Source organism: Pelodiscus sinensis, chromosome 16, assembly GCF_052426305.1.
Source record: "Pelodiscus sinensis isolate ZL-2025 chromosome 16, ASM5242630v1, whole genome shotgun sequence".
In the NCBI taxonomy this organism is placed as follows: Eukaryota; Metazoa; Chordata; order Testudines; family Trionychidae; genus Pelodiscus; species Pelodiscus sinensis.
Genome location: NC_143067.1, coordinates 28,240,650 through 28,263,619, shown reverse-complemented (window position 1 = coordinate 28,263,619; position 22,970 = coordinate 28,240,650).

Below are 22,970 nucleotides of genomic sequence, written 5' to 3'. Positions count from 1 at the left end.
TAGAATCAAAGACAAAGCAATGAAAAGGCCGGGGAAGACACACCTAAACTGCTTCAGACAAGGGTGATATAATTAAGGAAACACCCCAGCCATTTGCATTAAAGATGGAACAGAGGGACATCTCATTAGCATACAGAATGGAGAGCAGCTCTTCCAAGGCAGGAACCGCAGTGAACTATGGGACACCGAAAGCAGAGAAGCACTGCCTGATGGGAAATCCCTGCTCCAGATGCTAATGAACCCAGGCCTGCTCACACCCAAATTAGTCTTTATCAGACCAATTCTAGTAACGATCCTATTGACACCTAAAATACTGAAACTGCCTAGTTGCATTGTGAGCTCGTTCAAGGAACATCACCCATAACCAGGGGTGATCAGTCTCCATTGTCTCTCCTCTTTCTCTTTGAACTATCCCTATAAAAACTCCTATCCTTGCCCCAAGAAAACTGTTCTGATACCTGAACTTAAACTGCATCAGTTCCATTGAGACTTCTTCATCTCCTGTCTGATCATGCTGGAGGCTCTGCCCTGCTTTTCTCCTGCCCTCTGGACCCCCGGCTACCATCATCATCTGGGAACCCCGATCAGTGCAAGCTCCGTGGAGTGGTGAGGTCTCTCTCTCTCTCTCTCTCTTTCTCTCTCTCAACTATCTCTCTAAGCATAGCCTCCTGACCCTGCCCTGTGTAAACTGTTATATGGTTACCTAACGTTTGTAATCAGTTTCAATTTAGATTTAATATTGTAATTGTTAGATTTAATATTGTAACTGTTTGATATCTATTCACTACTCAGAAATAAATCACTTTCATTGTTAAACTGGTTGCTTCTCTCGCTTTCTTTCTCTTTTTCTCACTCTTCCTTAAGGGGTGTTGTTTTGGCTTCCCCATTCGCTCTGCAACAACGCTTCTTGTACCCAAGCAAAAGATCCATGTAGTGCCTAAAATCCTGTGGGGTTTGCTCATCGTGTGGTTTACCAGTGAATGACTGTGGTGTGAAAGTGGGGATAGGGGGTGCTGAACCTGGGGGCTTATGAGGATGGCAGCTTAAAGTGCTGTTTAATCCAGCCCACGGAGTCCAAAGGCACATGAGGGTGCACTGTGGCATTGCTGTGAAACCCAGCCAGCTGAGTCCAGGGACATATGAGGGGTCAGCTTGTGAGTGCTGAGTACCCAGTCCTCTCAGACGTGCTCTGTTAGTGGGTGTGGGTGTCTGTGTGTGTTGCTAAGGTGGGAAGAACCCCATCTGGAGGAACCTAGTTCCTCCAGGAGAGCTCCAGTGGGAGGGGGAATTGGCAGCAGGGAGAATTCAGCTCCATATGAAAGCCCAAGTAAGCACCAACAGCACACTGATAGAACTGTCAACCTTCCCCCAGTCCCATAAGGGTAACCCTGATAAATGAGCATACCCCAGAGTATTGGGCAAATCTGGTAACAGCCCCTCCTTCCCACCTCTCCTTGCCCTAGCACTGCTGCCCTGCCAGTGAGTGTGCTGGGGGCCCAGGGACGATGTGGGGGCAGCACGGGAGGGGACAGGGGTTGCACTGAGGGGCATAGGGTAATGCAGGGGATCAGGATGGGGGGCAGGGTTGCACTGAGGGGGGATGGGGCAATGCAAGGGATCAGGCTTCTGGGGCAGGATGAGAGCAGACAGGGGTTGCACTGAGGGGCATTGGGTGACCCAGGGGATCAGGCTTGGGGAGATCACGGAGCTGAGGGGAGCAAGTCTGGAGCAGAGGGAAGATGTGAGGTGTGATACTATTTTACTTTGCAGAAGCTGCACTTTCCTTTATTCCCCACTTCTTTGCTTCCCTCCGCAACTACGTGGCAGTGTTCTCATGCTCTCACTTTTTCTGCGTTTCTTCCCCAACCCCTCCTGCCCCCAAACTCCCTCTCGTTCCCCCACACCTTCTCCTGCTGCCAAACTACCTTCTAGACTCTGTCTTCCTCTCCCCATCCTGCACCTCACCTCCCGCTCAGATCCTGCACCCCTATCCCTACCTCACTCGCTGTCAGCCCTGTCCCACACACTGAGCCCCTCATTTTTGTTCCCACCCCAGAGCCTGAGGTAATCTGCAAAATCCACTAACTCTGGAACCCCAGAGAAGTAAATCTGGCCTATGGGAATCCCTGAACCATGGTCCTCCCTGCCCCTTCCCTTCACCCAGAGGGGCTAGAGTTCCACCAGAGTGAGGTGTCTCAGTTGGGGGACAAATCAGTGAGGGTTGGGGGATTAGGGAGGAGTTTTTTTACTTCTCACTTGTGTGGGCCCCAACTGATTTTTCTGTGGGTCAATGACCCCTGACCCAAAAAAGGTTCCCAACCCTGCCACAAATAAAGAAAACATTGAAACCTTTTGTGTTGAACATAATATTTTACTTTATTTAAAAATGAAGTTTGATAAAGTAACATGAGAAAGTTAAAATGCTTAATCTGTTTCATAATTTAAATTAAACCATTCTCCACAGCTGCAGCACTAGAAAAATGGCTGAGCCATAATTATGTAATTAATGGTGAGTTTCCATTAGCAACTGGTAGTCCGTGGAAAAGTTTGCATTGACCCAGGTGGTCCATGGGGTGTGTAGTAGAGAGATCCCCTCCTCGCCTCCCAGGACAGCAGCATGGCCCAGGACAGAAAGATTAAATCTTGGCATTTCACTTCAGAAAGGTTGCCTAGCTCTGGGCTAGCATATGATGAAATGGAGAATAAACTCCACAGTCCTTTTTCCCAAGTGGAAATGGGAAGGTAGGTGTTGGGGGGAACCCGGGCCCACACTCTACTCCAGGTTCCAGCCCAAGGTCCTGTGATAGTAGCTGCTCTTGTGAATCCTCAACACCTGCAATAGTACAGCTCCAAGACTTCTTGGACTTCCTGGGCTGCTTCCCCACCCCTTCCTCAGCACCTTCCCGCTCTCTGGTTCATCCTCCTAGTGGTGATCTCCTTCCCTCTTAGTCCTAGTGATACTCTCCTCCTTCCTCCCAGGTTAACACACTCTACAACTGCAGGCAGTCTAAACTAGTTTTCTTAATTACCCCCAGGTGTCCTAATTGGCTTAGGCTGGCCTGACTATGCAGGCCTGGTCAATTAGCCCCAGGTGTTCAACTTCCCCGATTGCCTCTGCTGGTTCTAAACTAGTGCCTTCCTGTTACTTTGGGGGCAGAGATCCCCTCAGTCAGAGGCTTATATATCTCCTCTCCACTACTTTTTATATCCTCCTGTTCTAACCTTGTCACCGTGTTTAATGCTTATTTGATTCTGTTTTCTCTAAAAAGATGAATGTTGACAGGTATTTAATACATTGGAAAGGGTCCGGTAGAAAGCAACAAAATTGATTAGGGGTCTGAAGCACATAACCCAGAGGAGAGGCTGAGGGATTAGGGCTTATTTAGTCTACAGAAGAGAAGAGTGATAGCAGACTTCAATTTCCTAAAGGGGGGTTCTAAAGAGGATGGAGAGAGGCTGTTCTCAATAGTTACAGATGGCAGAGTGAGGAGCAATGGCCTTAAGTTGCAGTGGGGTGGGGAGGCTAGGTTGGATATTAGGATAAACTATTTCACTAGGAGGATGGTGAAGCACTGGAATGGGTTACCTAGGGATGTGGTAGAATCTCCTAGAATTATTTTAGTCTCAGCCTGACAAAGCCCTGGTTGGGATGATTTAGTTGTAATAATAAGCTGGGGATTTTACCTATCCCTATATTGACTGGGCACACGTCACCTCGGGATGGGATGTAGAGATACAATTTTGTGATACCTTAAATGACTGCTTCTTGGAGCAGCAGGTTCTGAAACCCACAAGGGGAGAGGCTATTCTTGATTTAGTCCTAAGTGGAGCACAGGATCTGGTTCAAGAGGTAAATATAACTGGACTGCTTGGAAATAGTGACCATAATATAAAAAAAATTAACAGCCCTGTGGTGGGAAAAACACCTCAGCAGCCCAACACTTGTGGCATTTAATTTCAGAAAGGGGAACTACACAAAAATGAGGAAGTAGGTTAAACAGAAATTAAAAGGTACAGTGACAAAAGTAAAATCTCTGCAAGCTGCATGGAAACTTTTCAAAGAGGCCCAATTTAAATGCATACCCAAAATTAAAAAAACACAGTAAGAGAACCAAAAAAGTGCCAGTCTGGCTTAGCTACTAAGTAAAAGAAGCAGACACAGATAAAAAGACATCTTTTAAAAGGTAGAAGTCTTTATCAAAATAAGTGTAAAAATATAAGAAAACCCCAAAAGGAGTTTGAAGAACAGCTAACCAAAAACTAAAAAAGTAAGAGCAACATGGTTTTTAAGTACATCAGAAGTAGGAAGCCAGCTAAACAACCAGTGGGGCCCTTGGACAATCAAGATGGTAAAAGAGCACTCAAAGATGATAAAGTCATTGTAGAGAAACTAAATGAATTCTTTGCTTCAGTTTTCACAGCTGAGGATATTGGAAGATTCCCAAACATGAGCCATTCTTTTTAGGTGACAAATCTGAGGAATTGTACCAGATTGAGGAGTCATTAGAGGAAGTTTTGGAACAAACTGATAAATTTAACAGTAACAAGTCACCAGGACCAGATGTCATTCAGCCAAGAGTTCTGAAAGAACTCAAATGTGAAATTGCAGAACTATTAACTGTGGTTTGGAACCTATCCTTTAAATCAGCTTCCGTACCTAATGACTGGAAGAAAACTAATGTGATGCCAATATTTTAAAAGGGGATCTTGGCAATTACAGATCAGTAAGTCTAATGTCAGTACCGAGCAAATTAGTTGAAATTATAGTAAAGAATAATTTGTTGGGGGAAAGTCAACATGGTTTCTGTAAAGAGAAATTATGCCTTACTAATCTGCTAGAGTTCTCTGAGGAGGTCAAAAATAATGTGGACAACAGGGATCCAGTGGATATAGTATACATAGGTTTCCAGAAAGCCTTTGACAATGTCCCTTACTAAAGGCTCTTAAGTAAAGTTATTAGTCATGGAATAAGAGAGAACGTCCTTTCATGGATTGATAAGTGGTTAAAGGGCAGGAAGCAAGGGTAGGAACAGTGCTTTTTTTGTGATGGTACACATCGGGAGCACTTGCTGCTTTTCTCCGGCATAGCCGCCAGTCAAAGCTGGGAGCACTCGACAAAATCTTTGGAACCCTAGTACCGGCACCATTTTTTTTAACAAAAAAAGCACTGGGTAGGAATAAATGGTAAATTTTCTGAGTGGAGAGAGTTAATTAGTGAGGTCCCACAAGGGTCTATCCTGGCACCAGTCCTATCCAGCTTATTTATGTTGATAGATGTAAAGTAATGCACATTGGAAAAAATAATCCCAACTATACATACAATTTGATGGGGACTAATTCGTCTACAACTACTCAAGAGAGAGATCTTGGAGTCATTGTGGATAGTTCTCTGAAAGCATCTACTTGGTGTGCAGAGGCAGTCAAAAAAAGCAAATAGAATGTTAGGAATCATTAAAAACAGGATAGAGAATTAGACAGAAAATATTTTATTGCCTCTATATAAAACCATGGCACGCCCACATCTTGACTACCGAGTTGCCTCATCTCAAAAAGACATGTTGGCACTGGAAAAGGTTCAGAAAAGGGTTGACAAAAATTATTAGGGATTTGGAACAGGTCCCGTATGAAGAAAGATTAAAAAGACTTGGACTTTGGGATATGATAGATGTCTATAAAATCATGACTTGTGTAGAAAAAGTGAATAAGGAAAAGTATTTATTTATTCCCACAATATAAGAACTAGGGGTCACCAAATGAAATTAATAGGCAGCAGGTTTAAAACATACAAAAGAAAGTTTTTCTTCATTCAGTGCACAGTCGACCTCTGGAACTCCTTGCCAGAGGATATTGTGAAGACTAGGACTTTAACAGGGTTCCAAAAATAGCTAGATAGATTCATGGAGGTTAAGTCCATCAAGGATTGGTAGGAATGGTGTGTCCCTAGCCTCTGTTTGTCTTGAAATAGTTGACAGGGGAGGGATCACATGAGGATTACCTTTTGTGTTCTATCTCTCTGGCGCACCTGTATTGGCTGCTGTTGGCAGACAGGATACTGGGCTAGATGGATGGTTGGTCTGACCCAGGATAGCCATTCTTATGTTCTTATGATGGAGATTCCATCATTTCCCTAGGTAACCCATTCCAGTGCTTCACCACCCTTCTACTGAAATAGTTTCTCCTAAAATCCAACCTAGACATCCCCCACTGTAACTTGAGAAGATGCTCCTTGTTCTGAAATCCATCACTACTGAGAACAGCCTCTCTCCATCCTCTTTGGATCCTCGCTTCAGGAAATTGAAGGCTGCTATCAAATTCCCCCTCACTCCTCTCTTCTGCAGACTAAATAAGCCCAAATCCCTCAGCCTCTCCTCAGAGGTCATGTACTCCAGCCCCCTAATCATTCTGGTTGCTCTCCACTGGACCCTCTCTAATGCATCCACATCCTATCTGTAGTGGGGTGGGCCCAGAACTGGATACAGTACTCTGTCAGTCCCCGTAATACACGAGGTTCGAAGGGATGCCGGAAAGGATGAGACCACAACTGGGGGTTTCAAAAAGCACAAACTGATTTTATTTTGATGGCGCCAGACAATCATCAGAACAAAAATTAAACAGATTGCCAGACAACACAAAACAATTCCCTGAGGCTTTTCTAAATCACAATAATTCCCAATAACTGCCCAGGGGTTAGGAACAGTTGAATTAACACTGGTATTATCCATAGGGCTGACTATTTACACAACTTTATACAAGGAAACAGTAAAAAACCTAAACCACAACTATTTATAAACTAACTTAGTAACTTTTTAGCCACTGTCACTTGGCAAGCAATAAGGACAACTAAAAAATCAATTAGGATAGGGATGATGGTTGGGGGGGGGGGTGTTATACCAGTTCTGGAGACAGCAGGAACACAAGTACCGGTCACACGCTCATAAACTGTCTCCACTCGGGTCGACCAACTCGGAGTACGCTCAGTAAGACTCCAGAGCGGGGGGTGCAAGGCGTCTGGGTGATCAGGCCAGGCGTTCACTCAATGTGAATCCCCAGTGAGAGAGGGGCTGCCTGCCTGTTTTATTGCCTGTGAACTTATCACCCCATAGGTTGGTTTTTGCTGCAGTGGGTGGAGTAGCAGGCCTGAGCACCAGTCAGCCCACTGGCTGATCTGTTACTGCAATGGGTGGAGCGAGCAGGGGAAGATTATTAATTTACATGCCCTTATATGGAAAACACTCCACCTCACAGACAGAGCCCCCTATACCAGCCTCAGAGGTATTACAGGCTATGGCTCCCTGTGACGGGCAGCCATTTCTGATGTTCTGTCTTGGACATACTCCATATGAGCCCTCACCAGTGCCAAATACACGGGAATAATCACTACTCTAGATCTGCTGGAAATGTCCTCCTAATGCACCCTAATATGTCTTGGCTACAAGGGCACACTACTGACTCATATCCAGCTTCTCATCCACTGTAATCCCCAGGACCTTTTCTGCCAAACTGCTTCTAAGCCACTCTGTCTCTAGCCTATAACCATGCCTGGGATTCTTCCATCCCAAGTTCAGGACTCTGCACTTGTCCTTGTTGAACCTCATGAGATATCTTTTGGCCCAATCCTCCAATTTGTCTAGGTCACTCTGGACCCTATCCGTACCTTCCAATGTATGTTTCTCTCCCCCAGCTTAGTATCATCTGCAAACTTGCTGAGGGTGCAATCCATCCCCTCATCCAAGTCATTAATAAACATGTAGAAGAAAACCAGCCCTAGCACAGATTGTTGGGGCACACCACTTGAAACCAACCACCAACTGGACATCAAGCCATTGAGCCCAATAATCTAGCTGGTTTTCCATCCATTTTACAATCCATTTGTACACTCTATACTTCCTTAACTCGCTGGCAAGAATATTGTGGGAGACCATGTCAGAACTTCGCTAACATCAAGGTATACCATATCCTCTTACTTCCCCATGTCCGCAGAGTCAGTTACCTCATCACAGAAGCTAATCAGGTTGGTCAGGCATGACTCGCCCCTGGTGAATCCATGTTGACTATTCCTGATCACTTTCTCCTCTTCCATGTGCTTCAAAATAGCTTCCTTGAGGATCCCCTCCATGATTTTTCTTGGGACTGAGGTAAGACTGATTGGTCTTTAGTTGCCTAGATTCTTCCCTCTTTTAAAGATGGGCAGTGCATTTGCTGTTTTCCAGTTGTCCGAGACCTCTCTTAATCTCTATGGGTATGTCTACACTACCACCCTAGTTCGAACTAGGGTGGTTAATGTAGTCAACCGAAGTTGCAAATGAAGCCCGGGATTTAAATATCCCGGGCTTCATTTGCATCTTGCCGGGTGCCGCCATTTTTAAATCCCCCTTAGTGTGAACTCCGTGCTCACAGCTACACGCGGCACGGAGTAGGTAGTTCGAATTAGGCTTTCTAATTCGAACTACCGTTACACTTCAGAGGCGGCGCCCGGCAAGATGCAAATGAAGCCCGGGATATTTAAATCCCGGGCTTCATTTGCAACTTCGGTTGACTACATTAACCACCCTAGTTCGAACTAGGGTGGTAGTGTAGACATACCCTATGAGTTTTCAAAGATAATGGCCAAAGGCTCTGCAATGATGTTTTCTAACTCCGTCAGTATTCTCATATGCATTAAATCAGGACCTATTGATTTGTGTAAGTCTAGCTTTTCTAAATAGTTCTTAACGTGTTCTTTCTCCACTGAGGGCTTCCCACCTCCTTCCTGTACTGCACAGCCGAGTGTAGTAGTCTGGAATCTGACCTTGTCTGTGAATATAGAGGCAAAAAAAGCATTGAGTACTTCAGCTTTTCCCACATCATCTGTCACTAGGTTACTTCCCTCATCCAGTAAGAGCACCATGCCGTCTCTGATCACCTTGTTGTTGCTGACACGCCTGTAGAAGCCATTTTTGTTTCCCTTCATATCACTTGTTAGCTGCAATTCCAATTGTGCTTTGGCGTTCCTGATTACACTCCTGCATGGTTGAACAATATATTTATACTCTTCCCTTGTCATCTGTCCAAGTTTCCATTTCTTGTAAGCTTCCTTTTAGTGATTATGCTCTCCAAGGGTTTCCCTGGTAAGCCAATCTGGTTGCCTATAATATTTGCTTTTCTTGTGCATTGGCATGGTTTGTTCCTGTTTCTTCAATAAGGTTTCTTTAGAATACCATCAGTTCTCTAAGGGAGTCAAAGTCTGCTTTTCTAAAGTCCAGGGTCTATATTTTGCTGTTTTCCTTTCTTCCTTTTGTCAGGAGCCTGAACTTGACCATCTCATGATCACTGCTGCTCAGGTTGCCACCCACATCTACTTCCTCTACTAGTTCCTCCCTATTTGTGAGCAGCAGGTCAAGCTTTGCATGGCCCCTGGTTGGCTCATTCAGCACTTGTACCAGGAAGTTATCCCCAGCATTCTCTAACAACTTCTAGCTGGCTCTCAGCTAAGGCTGTAGCATATTGCCATTATGGGACAGTATACCACATCCAGAATATATGTGGGTTACATATGCATAAGTGTTCCCTTTCTTTTCCTTCATCAGAGAAGATGAGCATTACAGATGTTTCCCTTTCAGGCTGCAGGTATTTAGACTTTCAGAAAGACCAGGATTCACATCAACATTCTGGAATTGCAGACAGCCAGGGAACCTTGAAAAGCCTTTCTCTTATTCATTCAAAGTCACCATGTCTTCATCATGTCAGACACTACAATAATAGGTTTTTAATCAATAAGCAAGAAGGAGCAAGATACATTCCCCTGTGTATAGAAACACTCACCCTATGGAGTTTGTTCATCAAATTCGGCAGTCAAATCACCCTGTCAGCAACGTACCTTCCAGGAAGTCAAAATGTGCTGGTGGACTCCTTTGGCAGACACTTAGCTATTGACCATGAGTTGGAGTTACACCACTCTGGTAAATAGTATTTTGCTCTTTGGGGACCCCTGAAGGAGACTTGTTTGCCTGTCAAATGAATAGAAAGTGCAACATATATTGTTCCAGAAGGGCTCTTGCTTCTGTGGTCAGGCCATCTGAATTATGCCTTCTCTCCTTTACTGCTCCTACCTCAGGTCCTGTGGCAAATTCATCAAGAAAAAGTGTGAGTCATCTTCATCACCCCCAACTGGCCCAAACAATTGTGGTGTCTATTGAGCTATGTACAAAATGTGCATAATTTCATTCTAGGAAATATGTGAGTGTTGTTTAATTGTTTCTAATGCTCTCATATGCATGCGTTAAAGTAATCAGCTATGTTGTGTGACGTACTATACTTGGCATGTCCTCACTGAAAAACAACATGTCAGTGGGTCATTTGTACTTAAAAGAAAAAACACTATAGCTTGAGGCTAAAGTAATATCTTTCAACTGTACATTTTCTCTTGTCAGTTGGAATCTGGTATTGTGACCCAGGTGCTGTCTCCTGTCTTTCTAAAATGAAAAAACTCAAGGCTGAGACTATGTGTATATATGCTGCATTGAAAAGGTCAATATGAATTTGGAAACTGATGTACGCTTTGGGCCTTTTTCATGCTATTACACTGAGCTCAGAGGTAAATTCATTGTATATTAGTATAATCCTTCAAACTAAAGCTATTCTGATTCTATTAAGCTAGTGTGTCACTGAAAGTTTCTTGAGGACAATAGTTTCTAACACTTAGTGTAAATAAATTCAACAGACTTGGTCTTGTTTAATCTTTCTTTTTCTCTTGAATTGCTGGCACATTACCTTATAACATGTGAAAGGCATTTTGTCCTCTACTGTCAAGCAAGCTTGATATAATAATGGAGCATTCAGAAAAAAAATCAATCAAGTACTACGGCATCCTCAGGGAATTTCTAGACTTAAGTGTGAGAATTTGAGTGTCAGAGAGATCTATCCTGCTTGAAAACCAACCTGTTTTTTAACAGATTGTGGTCTATTTTTCTGCATTGGGTTGTGTATAGATATTTAACTTATCACACGTTGATTATTGTGTATTGAGAGATTTTAAACAGTAAACACTTCCACAATTATTTTAGCAACTCTTACTATATGTTTCAACATATTTTCATCTTGTGTTAGTGATTTGAGGTTTTTAATATCCAATTTAACAGTGTCATTTACATACTTAGGGCTTGCCTACACCACAGAGAAGGTCGACCCTCCAGAGGTCGATCTTCTAGCATTCCATTTAGCAGGTCTGCTGTAGAGCCCCAAATCGAATGCTGAGGGCAGCTCTCACCAGTGTCATATATTTCTCATTCTGTGAGGAGTAAAAGAAACAACAGTGTGTGCTACTGTTGGCCACTCACAGTGTAGATACTGTGGCAGCTTGAATTAAGGTAAACCGAATCCAACTTGGCATTTTGTTTAGTTGGATGGTGTACCTAAGTGAACCTGCCTGGTCTAGTGTAGACCAAGAAGAAAACACCTGTATAGTTGCTTCAGTTCTTCACTGCGACCTTCTAACAATAAATTGTAGGCTGATTTAATATTCCTGTTGAGCTCAGGGAGCACCTATTGATGAAATCAGAATTACATATGTGTGAACTCCTGTTTATCATACCTGTGTCAGCCAACCACTCTTCTTCTATTCTTTTCCCAAATATAATACACTCATACACAACTATGAGATATACTTAACGGGCATCTTCGGATAAGCAGGAGAACTTTTCATAACAATTTTTAGAATGGAGCTTGGAGATAAAGGGATGGAGTAAACTACATGACAGAGACCGCCCAACATTTCAGATATTCTTTCATAAATATTCCATGTGCTCTGCTACAAAAGGTGTGAGGTGTATTAGAGGTTTGGTTTTAATTGTTACCTATAAATAGTGAAAAAGAAATCCAGTCACAAACTGAACTTCTTAGCTGTTATCTAGTGACATGCTGTAGTTCTACCTTAAATTTTAGTGGGCTTGATGAAGCAATTACTGGATAAAAATATATGATCAAAGTATTATCTGGGAGGTCAGAATAGATCACAGCAATACATTCTGGCATCAAATATAGGAGCTTATGAAAAAAGTGACTATTGGCCGATGTGTGGTGCATGTGAACTGCCTGAAGAGGGATGTAAGAAAAGAGAAAGAGTGGCTCTATGATTTAAGCAAGGCGCTGGAATGGCACTTAGGAAACCTGGGATATTTTGTGTTCTTGGACAAGTCACTTAATTTCTCTGCTTTGATTCCGCATCTGTAGAATGGAGCTAATAGTTGTCTGTTTTGATGATAAGATCTCTGCAGAAATATTTTTTCTCTGAATGTCTGTATGATGCTTTGCACACTAGGGCTCTGACATTGGTTGAACCTGTACATGCTAGTAAGGCAAAAACACATAGGAATATTATGTATCGATCGGACAACATGAATCTTAGTAACACACAAGCATGTCACAGAACAGAGTTGGCCAGAAAATAAAATTTCCTTCCTCTGGGAAATTCTGAAATTTCAGAAACAAAAAAATCATTCCAAAATGAAACAAACATGAAATTTCTCACAAAATGGGAATTCTGAATTTGGGTGGGTGGGGAGTGTGAAGGGGATGCCAGGAGACCAGACAGCTTTGTTTTCAAAATGTTTCCAAGGTTACCCAGGCTCCTTAAGTTCCAGCAGCCTGCCAGGTGGGACGCCTGTGAGCCCCAGAGCTCAGGCTGCAAGGGGTTTCAGGGTCCTCAGTATCAGGGCAGACTGTCAGGCAAACTCCCTTGATAGTAGAGCTTCTAGTGACTCCAGGGAAGGACATATGTACATCATGATGCCTGTTGCCTTCCTGCTCTCACCCAGTGGTTTGTAATTAACTAAAGGTACATCAACACTTCAGAGTTATTTTGAAATAACGTCCATTATTCTGAAATAACTTTATGTGCTATCTACACAAGAAGCCCTTATTTTGAAATAAATTCAAAATAATAGGCTTCTTACTCCAACTTCCTGTAAACCACATTGCATGTGGATTAAGGAAACCGGTGGAATAGCGATTTATTTCTAAATAAGTGTTGTGTAGACAGTGCCAAACTTTGAAATAAGCTCTTTTGAAACTTGCATAGCTTATTTTGAGGTACGTGCTACTGTTTAGACATACCCTATCTGAGCGAAAGAGATCATGACACCTGAATTTACATCATGCAGGGCTTCCCTGTGTCAGATTGGTGTAACACCATGAATTCTGATTGGCCACTTCTTCCCGTTTAAACCTAAAGTGGCACAGAGAGTTATTTGCACAACTGGATTATGTGTGGCTGCTATTTTGGACCTTACTTTCTTGTCTATCTCCTGAATGCTGCTTCTCTCCTTATTCCTCCTTCCTATCTTGTTCCTGATCCTTGCTCCTCATCTTTGACTCAGATTCTGGCTCTCATCACTAGACCCAGCTGCCTATATCACTGCCCCAACACTGCATTGTCATTTCATCTTAGCCAAAGGTATGTCCTTGCTGAGTTAAGGATGTAGAATAGAAGGTTGATCCAAAGGCCTTCTTTCCAATTTCCAACTCTTTTCCCATTCTTCTTCCTTACTCCTTTGTATCACAGCTTAGATACAACATGTATCTGCAGCCTGTAAGAGGCTGCCCTCTTTCTTTATAATAAAACCAAGCTGTCTGTGCCAATAGTAATGGGGTTATTTTTTTGCCAATTCAAATTCATTAAATTTTAGGAAACTGGCTAGAGTTCTGGAGAGTTTTCTTTGGTGAGGACTGAGTTCAGGAGGAGGGTGGGATTCCTGGCCATTGTGCAAACCCATGAACCATGGTATGGGAAATCTGACCCTGACTTGCCTCTTCCCTTGCTAGGGTCCCCTCCCATGGTCCGAGCTGTCAGTGTGGCCTATGTTGCATCAGCCTGTTCCTGCTTATCCCTCAGGCTGGGAGCAAATGCAGGAAGGGGGGTTGCTTTAGGAAGTGGCAGACAAGGAAATATTGGAAAGGAATTGAAAGAAGGAGAGGGGAAGATGTGGATCCACAAGGACTAATGAGAAGCATAAAAACACTAGATCCCATTGCAGATGCAAAAGGATGTGGCAGGTCCTAGTTGGGAGGGAAATGGCTGGGAGGATGTGGGGAGATAGGATTTGTAGCATATGTGGGATCTTATTCTCTTCACGGGATCATGGAAAGAATTCACAGTAAGGCTTAGTCTACACTGCCAAGCTTTGCTGACAAAACAAAAATCACCAGAGGGTATTCTTACTTGCTCCATCTGTCAACAGATCATATCCACAGTGAGAGCACCAGCGTTGACAGTGTGAGCAATACACAGTCTGTCTCCCACCCACTGAAGTAGCCTGCAGCTGTACTCCTAGTGCAGGGCAGAAAAGAAGCATTCCACTGATTTGCTCTTTGTTCCCCAAATTGGGCAGCACACTGACAGAATGTCTACACTGTAGAATTATTTCGAAATATCAAGGTGAGAGTCTATGCAGCAAGCCCATTAATTTCACAATAACAGGCTTCTTATTCCAAAATCTGCAACCCTCATTTCATGGGGAATAACACCGAATTCAAAATAATTATTTCAAAGTATGGTGCGTGTAGATGGGGCAGCTATGGTTATTTTGAAATAAGTAGCCTCCAGAGCATCTCAGAGCTACCCTGTTGACCCCACTCTGTTCACACTCATCAGAACTCTATAGTTCCCCTTCCCCTGCAGCCTTTAAAGCTGCAGCCACAGAACAAAGGACTTGCACAAGGAAAGCCCTGCTAGCCCTGTGCCATACAGCAGCAGCCTTCACTGCTTTTGCTGCCACCATGAGCAATGCCATCCTTGGCTGCAAGGGAGCCAGCAGCCAGCTCTCAAGCCCCTGCCTGGGGGTGAAAGAACAAGGCTCTTTCCTGGTCTGGTGTGGAAATCCTCAATCTCATTGAGGTCTGGGGAGTGGAGGCAAACCTCCAGGATCTCAGCATCAGATGCAGGAATGTGGACATTTACAGCTGGATGGCCAACAGCCTGGGCCACAAGGGCCACATGTGCACCCAGGAGCAGGCACACATGAAGGTGAAGGAGCAGAGGCAGACCTATACCAAAGCCAGGGAGTGCAGTGCCTGCTCAAGGGTAGCACCCAGGTCTGCCCCTATTACGACCAGCTTCACTGCATCCTGGAAGGGGGGGTCAGTCCCTTATCATAGAATCATAGAATTATAGAGCTAGAAAAGACCTCAGAAGGTCATTAAGTCCAGCCCTCCGCTCTAGGCAGGACCCATCCCAACTAAATCAACCCAGCCAGGGCTTTGTCAAGCCGAGACTTAAACATCTCTAGGGACGGAGACTTCACTACTTTCCTAGGTAACCCATTCCAGTGCTTCACCACTCTCCTAGTGAAATAGTTTTTCCTAATATCCAACCTGGACCTCTCCCACCGCAACTTGAGACCATTGCTCCTTGTTCTGCCATCTGTCACCACTGAGAACAACCTCTCTCCATCCTCTTTGGAACCTCCCTTCAGGAAGTTGAAAGCTGCTATTAAATCCCCCCTCACTCTTGGCTTCTGCAGACTAAACAGACCCAACTCCTCAGCCTCTACTCATAGGTCGTATGCTCCAGCCCCCTAATCATTTTGGTTGCCCTCCGCTGGACCCTCTCCAATGCATCCACATCCTTTTTGTAGTGGGGGGCCCAGAACTGGACACAATACTCCAGATGTGGCCTCACCAGCACCGAATAAAGGGTGATAATGACATCTCTGGATCTGTTGGCAATGCTCCTCTTAATGCAACCTATTCTGCCATTAGCCTTCTTGGCTACAAGGGCACACTGTTGACTCATATCCAGCTTCTCATCCACTGTAACCCCCAGGTCCTTTTCTGCAGAACTACTACTTAGCTGGTTGGTCCCCAGCCTGTAACAAGGCTTGGGATTCTTCCGTCCCAAGTGCAGGACTCTGCACTTGTCCTTGTTGAACCTCATCAGATTTCTTGTGGCCCAATCCTCCAATTTGTCTAAGACACTCTGGACCCTATCTCTGCCCTCAACCGCATCTACTTCTCCCCCTAGCTTAGGGTATATCTACACTACCCCGCTAGTTCGAACTAGCGGTGTAATGTAGGCATACCGCACTTGCAAATGAAGCCCGGGATTTGAATTTCCCGGGCTTCATTTGCATAAGCGGGGAGCCGCCATTTTTAAAACCCCGCTGGTTCGAACCCCGTGCAGCGCGGCTACACGGGGCACGAACTAGGTAGTTCGAACTAGGCTTCCTAGTTCGAACTACCGTTACTCCTCGGGGTTCGAACCAGCGGGGTTTTAAAAATGGCGGCTCCCCGCTTATGCAAATGAAGCCCGGGAAATTCAAATCCCGGGCTTCATTTGCAAGTGCGGTATGCCTACATTACCCTCCTAGTTTGAACTAGGAGGACTGGGGTGGCTCTGTGGGCTCCTTGGGGTGGAAGCTCTCCTGCAGCCCTCCGATTGCCTTCCCCCCCCGCCGATGGCAGCCTGCGGCAAGTGCATCCTGGATAATGGCCGAGTGCTGTGATGTGCCGAGTGTGGGCATTCAGGGCACTCCAAGTCAGGACTGCTTTGCTGTCCCTCATTGAGTTAGACAAGCGAGCGGGGAACCCCTGAGAACTGTCTGTCCGGGGTGGGGGTCAGGTCCCTTTAAGCACAGCCCTCGGCTAGCCTGAGACAGCAGCTCCACACTCTAAGTCCTAACCTGATGTCCTGCCGGCACTGCTTCCGGCCATCCTTAACCTCGGTTCAGGGTCCACTCAATGTGGACATGCTAGTTCGAATTAGCAAAATGCTAATTCGAACTAGTTTTTAGGTCTAGATGCACTAGTTCGAATTAGCTTAGTTCGAATTAACTAATTTGATTAAGTTAGTTCGAATTATGCTGTAGTGTAGACATACCCCATCTTATAGTCCATTTATCCAATCCATATTCCCTTAACTTGCTGGCAAGAATATTGTGGGAGATTGTATCAAAAGCCTTGCTAAAGTCAAGGTATATCACATCCACTGACTTTCCCATGTCCACCGAGCCAGTTACCTCATCATAGAAGCTAATCAGATTGGTCAGGCACGACTTGCCCTTTGTGAATCCATGCTGACTATTCCTAATCACTTTCCTCTCTTCCAAGTGCCTCAAAATGGATTCCTTAAGGATCCCTTCCGTGATTTTTCCATGAACTAAGGTAAGACTGACCGGCCTATAGTTCCCTAGATTGTCCTTCTTCCCTTTTTTGAAGATGGGCACTACATTTGCCTTTTTCCAATCATCCGGGATCTCTCCCGATCTCCATGACTTTTCAAAGATAATGGCCAAAGGCTCCTCGATGACATTTGCCAATTCCCTCAGCACCCTTGGATGCATTAAGTCCAGACCCATGGATTTGTGTATGTTTAGCTTTTCTAAATATTTCCTAACCTGTTCTTTACCAACAGGACTGTTGCTCTTCATCCCTTTTTGCATCACTTAGCGCATTAGTCCGGGAGCCGATCTTGTCCATGAATACAGAGGTAAAGAAATCATTGAGTACTTTAGCTTTCCCCACATCATCTGTCACTAGGTTACTCCCTTCATCCAGTAGGGGCCCCACACTCTCTCTGATCACCTTCTTCTTGTTAACATGCCTGTAGAAACCTTTCTTGTTATCCTTCACATCCTTTGCCAGTCGCAATTCCACTTGCGCTTTCGCCTTCCTGATAACCCCCCCCCCCCCCCCCCCCCGGCATTCTCGAGCTATACATTTAAACTCCTCCCTGGTCATTTGTCCAAGTTTCCACTTTTTGTAAACTTCCTTTTTGTGCTTAAGTTCACCAAGGATTTCCCCTGTAAGCCAATCCGGTCTCCTACCATGTTTGCCTCTCTTGCTACGCATCAGGATGGTTTCTTTCTGTGCCTTCAGTAAGGCTTCTTTAAAATACTGCCAGCTGTCCTGGACTCCTTTCCCCTTCATGTTAGCATCCCAGGGGATTCTACCCATCAGGTCTCTGAGGGAGTCAAAATCTTCTTTTCTGAAGTCTAAGGTGTGTATTTTACTACTCTCTTTTCTTCCTTTGGTCAGGATCCTGAAATCTACCATCTCATGATCATTGTCTCCCAGGTTGTCACCCACCTCTACTTCCCTTATTAGTTCCTCCCTGTTTCTGAGCAGAAGGTCAAGCTGTGCACAGCCCCTGGTCGGATCCTTCATCACTTGTACCAAGAAGTTATCCCCAACATTCTCCAAAAACTTCCTGGATTGCCTGTGGACTGCCGTATTGGTCTCCCAAAAGATGTCAGGGTGATTAAAGTCCCCCACAAGAACCAGGGCCTGCGATCTGGAAGCTTCTCTCAGTTGTCCGAAGAAAGCCTCATCTACCTCATCCACCTGATTCGGTGGCCTGTAGTAGACCCCAAGCACAACATCACTGCTGTTGTTTGCACCTCTATACTTACCCCATAGACTCTCAACAGGTTTTTCTCCCTGGCTGTGTCCAGACTCAGGGGTTTTTTCGGGAAAAGTAGCCTTTTTCCGAAAAAACTTCACCTGCGTCTAGACTGCAGCTGCGTTCTTTCAAAATTAAATCGAAAGAACGCGGCTTTTCTTTCGACGGCGGTAAACCTCATTTCACGAGGAAGAACGCCTTCTTTCGAAAGTGCTTCTTTCGAAAGAAGGCGTTCTTGAATGTAAATAGGGCTTCTTCGAAAGAGAGCACCCAGACTCACTGGATGCTTTCTTTTGAAAAAGCGGCTTGCTCTTTCGAAAGTTCCGCGTGCAGTCTAGACGCTCTCTTTCGAAAGAGGCTTGCAGTCTAGACATAGCCCCTCTGTATATTAGAGTTCAGAGCAATCATAGTGCTCTCTTACGTATAGTACAACTCCTCCTCCTTTTCTCCTCTGCCTGTTCTTCCTGAAGAACTGTCTATACCCTTCCATGACAGTGCTCCAGTCATGCGAGTTATCCTGCCAAGTGTCTGTTATCCCAATTAAATCATATTTCTTGGACTGGGCCAGGGCCTCCAGTTCTTCCTGTTTGTTACCCAGGCTTCTCGCATTAGTGCACAAACCCCTCAGATAACCAGTTGATCGCCCTACCTTCTCCATTTGAATCAGGGGTCCTCTCTTTGTTGTGGACTCAGGGCTGGAGATGCCAGTTGTCAGCCTCCCAAAGGGTGTGCCTTTAGATGAGGAGAAGGAGCTGCAGGAGGAGGAGGAAGCCATCATTGACATCATGGCCGCCAGCCAGGAGGTCATCCTGTCCCCGCACTCCCAGGATGTTGCCCAGGGGTTGGGTGAAGCCAGAGAAGGCCAATCAAGTGAGTTCCATTATTTTCCCTAGACACACATGGGGGAGGTTGTGGGCAACTAGGGGCTGTGCACTCCTCGCTCAGCCTTCTTGGCCTGGGGATCGTACAACAGCCTCTGAACATGGGTGCACATGGAGCACCAGTCTGGAGCACACAGCTGCAATGAGGCTGCCACGCAGGGACCTTGTGCTCCTGCTCAGACCTGCCTTACTCCCAACTCTGTGGTGAGACACTTTCCCACCACAAGCTACCACTAAGGAGGTTGGGGTCATAAACACACACACAGCGGTGTACATGGCAAACGGGCGTGCCCACACTCTCAGAGCAGCATCCGCTTCCCGGCAAGTATGGAGACGTGGAGGACACTGAGCCCCCACCAGGGGAGCTTGCCGGGAGAAGACCCCAGGACACCCTCCCTGATAAGTGGCATCTGCCACTCATATACATCTCCCCTAACATCCTCCCCACCTCTTCTCCAGAGAGCAGGGAAACAAATCCTCTCCCTGTGCAATGTGTGTATGGCAGGGAGGGCAGCCAACTTGACAGTGTTCCCTCTAAGGCAGGGCTGGCCAACCCATTACAGAGAAAGAGCCAAAATAGTGGTGGATACAGTGTAAAGAGCTGAGGGAAAAAAGTTGAAGAGCAAAAAAAAAAAAAAAAAAACCAACCCTGCCATGTAGAGCATGCGTTGCTCTTTTAAGGCAGCCATATTGAAGGTGGCCATTTTTAAGTCTGCACTGGACACTGCAACTCCAGCTCTGTCTCCTTCAAAGGGTACGTCTACACTACAGCGCTAGTTCGAACTAACTTAGTTCGAATTAGTTAATTCGAACTAAGCTAATTCGAACTAACGCATCTAGAACTAAAAACTAGTTCGAACTAGCGTTTTGCTAATTCGAACTAGTGCGTCCACACTGATTGGATGCAGGAGGGCATTTAAGGGCAGCTGAAACCGGTTCTGGCAGGGCATCAGGTCAGCAGTTGCTTTGTGTGGCTGCTGTCTGAGGCTATCTGAGGCTCGTGCTTAAAGGGACCCGCCCTGGACAGCAGGTTCTCAGCTTTTCCTGCTTGCTTGCCAACCTCGCCGAGGGACATCAAAGCGTCGGTCTCTGTGCCCATCTGTGTCGGTGCTTCCCTTCGGGGGGGACCGCCGCAGGTGGCAACATGGAGCCACGGCTCGCCCTGCACCTTCTGGTGCACGTTCTGGACTTGCTGCTGCAAGCCTGCCAGCAATGGCTCGAGGCTGCCTGGCACCACCTGGGGAACGTCAGCCCCCTGCCTCTCTGCCTGGCCGCCCTGGGGGCCGTGGAGGAGCCGCGGCGGCGCCCCGGCACCGGCATGCCCCGCCGCGTCTGGCGTCTGGACACCAGCAGCGACTGGTGGGACCGCATCGTCCTGGAGCGCTGGGACGACCGACAGTGGACCCAGAACTTTAGGATGAGGAGGGACACCTTCCTGGAGCTCTGCGAGTGGCTCGCCCCTGCCCTGCAAAGAAGGGACACTCGCATGAGACCCGCCATCCCCCTCCAGAAGTGGGTGGCCATCGCCCTCTGGAAGCTCTCCACGCCGGATAGCTACCGATCCGTCGGGAACCAGTTCGGCGTGTGGAGATCCACCGTCGGAGCGGTGCTCATGCAGGTACGGCGCTCGTCGGCCACCGAGCCGGGGGGGAGGGGAGCTGCGAGGAGGGGATGGGCCGCCCCAGGGACAAAGGGGGGGGGCGGGAGGAGGTGAAAGCGCCCCGCACCGGAGGGGTCGGTGTGTCCCGGCCGTAATACACGCCGCCAGGGGTGTTGCTTCCAGGAGTGGGGCGCGGGGCACTGCCAGGACACGCACGCTCCCAGCCACCCGGACGCCCCACTGATTGGTGCTTTGCTGTGTCTCTCTCCGCAGGTGGTCAAGGCCATCAACCGGGTGCTGCTCCGCAGGGTGGTCCGCCTCGTCGACCCGGACGCCGTCATCCGGGGATTCGGCGCCCTCGGCTTCCCCAACTGCGGGGGGGCCATTGACGGGACGCACATCCCCATCCGTGTCCCGGAACACCAGGCGTCCCGGTACGTCAACAGAAAGGGGTACTTCTCTGTGATCCTTCAGGCCGTGTGTGACCACCGGGGACAGTTCATGGACATAAATGTGGGCTGGTCCGGCAAAGCACACGACGCACGGGTGTACCGGAACTCCTCCGTGTGCCAGCGGCTGCAGGACGGGACCTTCTTCCCCAACCGCCACATCAGGGTCGGGGACGTGGACATGCCCGTCTGCCTGGTGGGGGATGCCGCCTACCCACTGCAGCCGTGGCTCATGAAGCCGTACACGGGGCACCTCAATCCCTCCCGCCAGGCCTTCAATCCCAGGCTGACCAGGGCCCACATCGTGGTGGAGGGGGCCTTCGGGCGACTGAAAGCCCGCTTTCGATGCCTCCTCACCCGTCTGGACCTGGCCGAGCACAACATCCCTCCCATGGTGGCGGCATGTTGTGTGCTCCACAATTTGTGTGAGCGGAAGGGGGAGGCTTTCCTGCCAGCCTGGATGGCTGAGGCTGACTGCATGGCTGGACACTACGGTCAGCCCCGCACCGCCGCCGTCTGGGAAGCCCAGCGGGGGGCCATCCGGATCCGGGAAGCCCTGCGGGAGAGCTTCCAGGTGGAGGAGGAGGAGGACTGACCTCTCCCTGCATGCCCCACCGGGGCCTTCTTCCACCCTACCCCCCCCCTTCCCCTTTCGCCTCCCTACCTACTGTCAAATAAAGACACCTGTTTTTCAAACATAAACGTCTGTTTATTTCACAGAACTGGGGTGGGGGGAGGGAGGAATGAAGGTGGGAGAAGGGAGGGGGAAACCTGGGACGAGGGAGCTGGAAGGGGAGGGGAGGGAAGGGAGGAAGGGAAAGGAAAGCTCAGGTGTGGGAGTCCGGCTGCCTCTCCCGTCTCGCCACACTGCGGGTCCGGGGGCGTCGGTGGGGAATGGTTGTGGAGGGGGGGGCAGAGGGGACAGGGGGTGTGGAGGAAGCAGGAGCGGAAGCAGGAGCGGAAGCAGGGGGAGCAGGGGGAGCAGGGGGAGCAGGGGGAGCAAGAGGGGGAGCAAGAGGGGGAGCAGGGGGAGGAGGAAATGGAAAGCGGTCCAGCAGGCTCTGGAGGTGGCCTCGCAGGGCACGGCCCTGCTCCTCCAGGGCCTCCAGACTCCTCCGGCGCAGCCTGAGGTCCTCCTGGACCCAGTGGTCCTGGAGACGGAGCTGTCGGTCCAGGAACCGGAGGTGCCGCCTCTGGTACTCCTCCTGGTTCCTGGCTGTCCTGCTTGCCCGGGCGCGGGAGGCTGCTGCAGGCGGTGTGGTGCGCCCTGCAGGCCCAGGTGCTGCAGCTGTGGTGCAAGAAGACCAGCGGTCAATTTCCCCAGGGGCCCAGGTGTGTGAAACCCAGCTCCCCTCTGCAAGGCCAGGGCCCCTGCAGGATCCCCAGCTGCTGCTCCGTGGTGGGCAAGGCCCAGGCGCACAGTCCCAGGGCTCCCTCTCGCCCCAGCCCCCCGTACACATAAGGGGAACACGAGGGTACTCACAGGTGGACGCCTCCCCGGCCTCTGACGATGCAGGCGAGCGGCTCTGTGGGGTGCCTCGGGGGTCCCCGGTCCTGGGCAGGCTGGCGGCAGGCTCCTGGCTCTCAGAGCCCTCTTCCTCCTCCTCCGTCTCCAGGAGCGGTCCCTCTGCCCCGGGGCCCCGGGGCCCCGGGGGGGGCAGGGACGGCAT